The 6346-nt window shown below is 41.7% G+C and overlaps 1 long non-coding RNA gene across 1 annotated transcript in view; it reads left to right on the top strand.

The window, feature by feature from the left end:
• The first annotated feature begins 3314 nt into the window (after nt 1-3314).
• The window catches only part of LOC149918301 (uncharacterized), a 58315-nt gene continuing 55283 nt past the window's right edge, over nt 3315-6346 (top strand). The window contains exon 1 of the long non-coding RNA XR_016466532.1: nt 3315-3391. This is a non-coding gene — a long non-coding RNA (uncharacterized LOC149918301). The remainder of the gene's footprint in view (nt 3392-6346) is intronic.

The following is a 6346-nucleotide window of genomic DNA, read 5'->3' as shown; positions in this document are numbered from 1 at the left end:
GTAATTAAAACATGAGGTCTTCAGTTTTGAGGAAAATTTACATCTACAATGAGTAAAATGATCTTTTTTTCTTTTCTTCCAGAAAGAATGCTAAGTCTAATACTGCTTTCCCCAGTATGGATGACCATGGAATCAGATGCTTGAAGAAATGCTGCAGAAGAAATAGCACCTAGCATTTTTTGGACGCATACCTTGTTTTTTGAGGAAATTAATCCTGCAGCCAACAGCCTCTTGCTGCAGCTCAGGGGATCAGGAGCAGCCACATGCATCATCTTCAGAGTCATTTTTCAGCTTTCCTGCTCCTGTCCCCCCTTCAGTGGGTGATTGGACTCTGGTAGCAGAGCTGATGTTTCCATTTCCTGGAAAAGCTCAGAACCTGGTTTTCATTTAAATGTGTAAAATTATCTGAGTTGTTTTCCCCTCGATAAGGTTTACAAGTGTCTGTATATCTTTAGTTTTAACAGAGGGCAGTTCAATAGACAGTTTACGAAGTACTGGTCAGGGAGATAAATTACCTTGTAGAGCTGCACAATCACCATTCACAATCTCCTCAGTGACTTTATAGCCAATGATAGGATTTTTCAAGTTTATAGAAACTCATCAAAATACTTTCCGGTATTTTTTTTCCTCCTCCATCTAGCCACTGTCACTTAAAGAATAATCCATACTGCTCCTGCTAGGGAGTGAGGTTTGGTTTGCTGCCTTAGGGCCTGCTGAGCATTTCTTCATTTTTGACAGCTCCTTGTGATTTGTGAATTCAAAATGGGAAAGTCCTGGGCTGCTGCAGCACTTTGACATGTTCTTTTTCAGGGGTCATATCTAACCCCAAAAGGTGCTCTCTGTGCTGTTAACAAGTCAAGCTTTGCAAAGTTGCTTGGTAAGGTTGTCAGCAGGCAACTGTGTGGCTTTATTTTTTTCTTTCGTTGCAATTATTAGGGTTTTGTGGCTATGACTGCAAGTCTACTAATTCTTTCAGTTGAGTGCAGCTCGTGCCTGTAACATAAATTCTGACTCAAAATAACCTCTGGTTCTGAACAGACAGAACATTTACACTGAGTGATGCTTCCCACATCTGGGGCAGCTCCTTTCTGATGGCACTAGTGGGAGGCATTGCCAGGTGGCTGTAAGAAAGGGTGGTACCAAGCTATTTGCTCCGTTCTCTGCAGGTGCTGAGCTGGTGGCCAGGAAGAAAATAGAACACCTGCTGGCTCTAATGAGGAGTGAGCAGTCCTTGGACTGTGGGGCATGAGCTCAGTTATTATAAAGTATTTATTAATCTTAACCTCTTCCCAGGCTCTTTACATCTCACTTCCAACGTGTTTCTCCTTCTGTCTTTTGTGGTATGTGGATTCTTGCTGAGATTTACCCCCTTTGCTCTATCTGTGGCCTGATACTGTCTGTGAAACAGATGGAAAACTTTATCCTGCCTTTTTGAGAGAACAGAGTTATCTGCAGCAGCAGGGAAAGCTACATTGTGAGTATGTTTCCAACCTCAGTTCCTGGCACTGCTGGGGGTCTGGACAGTTATTTCCTTTCTCTGTGCAACTTCCCATATTTTGTCTGTGCAGCCTTTCCAGGGTCTTTCAAGTGTCACCTTCTCAGAAGCATAGCACATAAAGAGTGTGCTTTGAACTGAGCCACAGGAAGGGCAAGATGCCACTGATATTGGCTTGTGTGATGCTCAAAATGTGTCAGAGGCAAAGCTTGGCATCTCCCAGCAGCCCATGGATTGCAGCTGTGTGATCAGCTCCATCTAAAACCACAGACAGAAGGAGGCAGGGTCAGAGTTTTGCATTTGTGTGCCTTTACCTTTATAAAGGTATCTGTGTCTTGGCAGAGATTTGAGTTTTGAAATTTTGCCTAAGCAGTCACAGGTGGAGGCTTAGTTAAATCATTTAAACATCTGTAACTCATTATGTCAAAACCCAAATACAAATTATTGCTGAGATTCCATTAATTGATGCTAAATGGAAAGGAAAATAAAGCAAGAGAAAAAACCCTCCTAGAACCAATCAATAAATTAAAGATGCTTGGGGATATAAATTCAGCAGTTAAATGAGATACTAATGAAGATGGGAATTTAATGGTGAGTACTCATTATATTGTTTTAAAAACTCCATTTGATGTAGACTTGGTACTGGTATAAGGGAGACAGCCTCGTGACAAATATCTTTGAGAACAAAAGTTGTTCTGGCATATGACAAAACTCCTGCAGTTTATTGCTGAGCAGCTTTGCTTCATCATTTCTGCAAGTTGTTGCAAGATCTGGGGGAAAAGTGTGGAGCAGTTAATTAAAAAAAAAAACAACTAATGACTGTTCCACGAGGTCAGTTTGCTTTTCAGAGCCTAAAAAGGATGGGATATTAACACATGCATCATTTTTCTGACACTAGAGGACAAGTGCAGAGCTTAAAACACTGCTATTGGCTTTAAAGCAGAACTTAATTAAGTAGAGATGGGCTGAGCAGGTTTGGCTGCAGACAGGTGTTGGTCTTCCAAAGAATGGAGCTGCAGGTATTGCCAGACTGCAAATTAAGGATGCTGCTTCCCAGCTCAGTACAGTGCTGCTACTTCCTTGCTCTTGTCACAGCTGGGTGCTGCTCCTATCTCCTAGCTCTGAAGGTGTTTCACTTAACCTGCTCAGGATAGCTGCCTTAGGAGAAGAATAATGTCCCTTGAATTCCCATTTCTTACTGTAGCCTAGGTAACAACTCAAACTGATAAATCTAATCTGTGTCAGGTAAAATACTCTGCAGTGGTCACTTTCCCAGCTTCTGGCTGCAGCCCAGTTATAATCCCAGGGGATGTGCATGCTGCTCTTCCTGAACCAGCAACATTTTTGGATAGAAAAAATGCATTAAACTCCATTTCTGCACAAGCTCCAGCCCCCACTGTGGCTAGGATGAAGCAGCTTGTTAATGCCTCTGCTTTGCCTTGACATCACTGAGGCATTTTTCTTCTGTCAGTGTGGAATTTGGTGACTGCAATTATTTTCCTTTATCTCACACTTACGTTTAAACTGCATCTCTGCTGGTACATGCCCTGTTTTGATTAATATTAAACTTCCAGATCATCTTTTTGAATTGGAGCAATTTCTTATGACAAATAGTCCGGAGAGCCAGATTTCTGAGTGATTAGTAGCAGGCTGAGAGAGCTGGATGCTTGGGGAGCTTAACGATTCGTGGCTAGATTCATTCACCATGGTTAGAGTGGTGGGCATGTCACAGCTGCGATTCCTCTGGCAAAACCTCAGCCTGAAATGATTTTAAATCAGGAGCTGAGTTTTTCATCTCCCCTTCTTTTGAGGTTGGCTGCCTGACTGTGAAGGGGGGAGGAGATGAAGTCTGAAGAAATAGTGGAGAAAACTCTGGCTATGAGGACCTGCTGGGCTGTAAGTCTATTTTTTCCATTTTCTCTAAGTTAATGGACACAAAGGGAAAAACTCTCACTGGCTTCAGGGTGTTGAACTCATGGTGTGCTTTTCCACATACTGCGTAGGGTGAGGGCAGCTCTGAATGCATGGCTGTGTTTTGCTTTGGTTTACCAAGAAAGATGTTGACCTGGAGGTGGAAACAGTGCTTATGGTACATGAATTCCTTTATTGCCTGTCAAGGAAAATGCATTTTTCTGTTTTTTTTTTTTTTTTTCTTTTTTCTTAATGCTGATGCTTTTGACTTAGGTGGTCTTCAAATGGAGTTAGGCTACAGAAGTCCAAATGAACTTAGTTGAACAAGATCAACAGTTCAGCTGGAATTTGGGCCTAGATATTCCAGGTTGTTGTAATGTATTTGATACGCAGTATCTTCAATGACAAAAAAACCATCACAGTCCAGTTATACTGTTGGAAAGTTCACAGCTGTTGCTAATCCTTTGAAGTGCTGAGCACCCTGTGAATTGGAATTCAAGATTTTGTATACTTACAGAGATTGGGCACGAGGTCTGGGTACTCTATTATTGAACGTCAGAATTTGCTTTAAGATGCTGAATATTGGTGTGTTATAACTTGCTGTGGAAAAGATCAACCCTGTTATTTGGAGGGAGGGATGCATTTGCGTCATGGTTGGCTGACTCTTTGGGGGACGAGGTCCAAATCACAATACTTATTGTTTGCATACACTGATATGAGGGTATTTTGTGTGCGAAAGTTGAAGTTCAGGCTGTTTTAGTTGGATACATGGAACAGAATAATTTTGTCCAGAGATAGACAGAGATGTGCAGTTTTGTCACTCGTGGCTTCCATGTTGGCAGGAGGGGAAAACATGGGGACTTGTAAGGTATGAATTATCTTATCCTAAAAGAGTCGTCTAAAATAGTTCAGATGCAACATACCCCCAGAAAGAGAGAAACAGATGCTGACAATACAGAGATACTGAGATGTATCTTGCATACCGGCATTTACGTTGTAGGTGTTGGAGATAACTCCTGTTTCCTGCAGAGCTTGTGTAAAATCAAAGACTTGATGCTGATGCACAGGAAAATTAAGGAGCTATTTAGTGCAGGATTTGAATATTTGAGCAACTCAACTCTTCGTTGCAGTGAAGTCATTGCATAAAAACATGAAGGACTGAAAATTCCTTAATAAAAACAGAATACTCTACCATATTTTTGGACTGTCACCCTCAGAATTTACAATTCCATGCAGTATTGGCTCAAAACTGTCCAGAAATGCGTTATGTGTCGTGGCCCACTTCTTTGCATTTGTTTTTGAGTAACAACATCAGCTATTTAAGCTGGCTCAAGGTGTTTGATATTGATACAAGTAAATAAGATGGCCCTCTCATGCCAGTCATTGTACCAGCAGACTTTATGAGCTATTATTGACCTGAAGCACTTCCAGTTTCATTGCTAAGTTGGTCAAAGAATGGGAAAGAATATTCCTCCATCTTCTGCCTGGGGAGATGACTCCCAGGTTTCCTGTAGCTCTGTTAACAAATCAAATAGGTTGTATATGCATGGCTGCATGTAGCAGGTGGGAAGTCCAAGTGCCCTTCTCTCATCCATAACAAACCCCCACTCAGGAACCGAAGAGCAAGCGGCCTTATGTCCTTATGTGACAGCTCACCTAAGTAAGCTGTGAAATGCTGCTTTTGCCACCTCCAGTTCCTAAGCTGTTGTCACTTTCCCTGCAGCAGGATGACCTGATGTGAAGGAAAAAGGGGGGAGGGGGGATAAACAACCATCCACTCCATTTTTATCTGGTTATCCAGTTGAATCAACACCTGCAAAAACATGATGTCTTGCTCCTGGTTGTGGGCATGGAAAGCCTGACAGCTCTCTTAGGTCAGTGTGTGTGTCATGTGAAGCTGTGCTGTTAATCTCTTGATCACTGGACCTACAGCTTGGCTGTAAGATCATCTCTACCTCACAAATAATCCCTTTACATTTCTGACAGCAGTATCTACTATTTTCTAGGCATTCTGCTAATGCATGTAGTGAAGCACAGATCTGTAACTGTTTAGCAATAATTCTGCTACTATAATGTCATGGGAACTAATCTGACCCTTTTTGGTGTGGAATCATTCTCTGACTGCATAGCTTTGTGTAGTTTTTATTATAAAAACATAAATAAGCACCTCTTTCTGAGTGCAGAACTGGAGACTTATATCAAAGATGCAGGTTAGCAAAACAAAGCATAGACTCCTCATTACCTGTTAGTCAAAATAAAGGGCAAGTATCAGCAACCAAAACTTGGAGGAACCTAAGCACTGCTGTTAAAACTAGCATACTCTGCAAGGCTTTACATTCATCCTAAGTGGCTGTGAGGAATCTGCACTAATTCCTTTCCTTGTCTGACAAATAGCCTTTGAGATCACATAAATTATATGTAATGTGTGTACATGTGAATGGCAGGTGGAGAAACATCACAAATTACTTTCTCAACACATAAGATTGTCTATTACTCCGTTGTTTAGCTGTGTGATTTCAGAAACTCCCAGCAAGTGCTGTTTGCCCCAGTAGGTGGTCTCACTAGATGTGAACCATCTAGGAGAAGAAGACAGCAGATAAGTTTGCATTGGCTCCTTTCAGCCCAGGTAAGGGCCCAATTGACTGTGCTCAAGAGAAGAAAGATTGATTGCTATCAACACCTGGACCACAGTGAATATTAAGGGTTATTCTCTTGGGAATGTATTAAAGGAGATGCATGCTTTATCATCAGTTGTTCATGGAAGAGTCTGTCAAATACCATTTCATTCCTCTTTGGTGACATGAATTGGAAAGCAACACTTCCCAAAGCATACAGTCAAAGACCAAGATCAACAAAAGAGAGGCATGTCAATGGCACACAGGACATGCAAGGGGGTAGAAACAGGCACTAGGGTTCTCCCATGGGTGTCCCTTTTCCTTT

This window comes from Phasianus colchicus, chromosome 4 (genome assembly GCF_987193195.1).
Source record: "Phasianus colchicus chromosome 4, bPhaCol1.hap1.1, whole genome shotgun sequence".
Classification (NCBI taxonomy): Eukaryota; Metazoa; Chordata; class Aves; order Galliformes; family Phasianidae; genus Phasianus; species Phasianus colchicus.
This window is presented reverse-complemented; position numbering and strand designations above follow the sequence as displayed.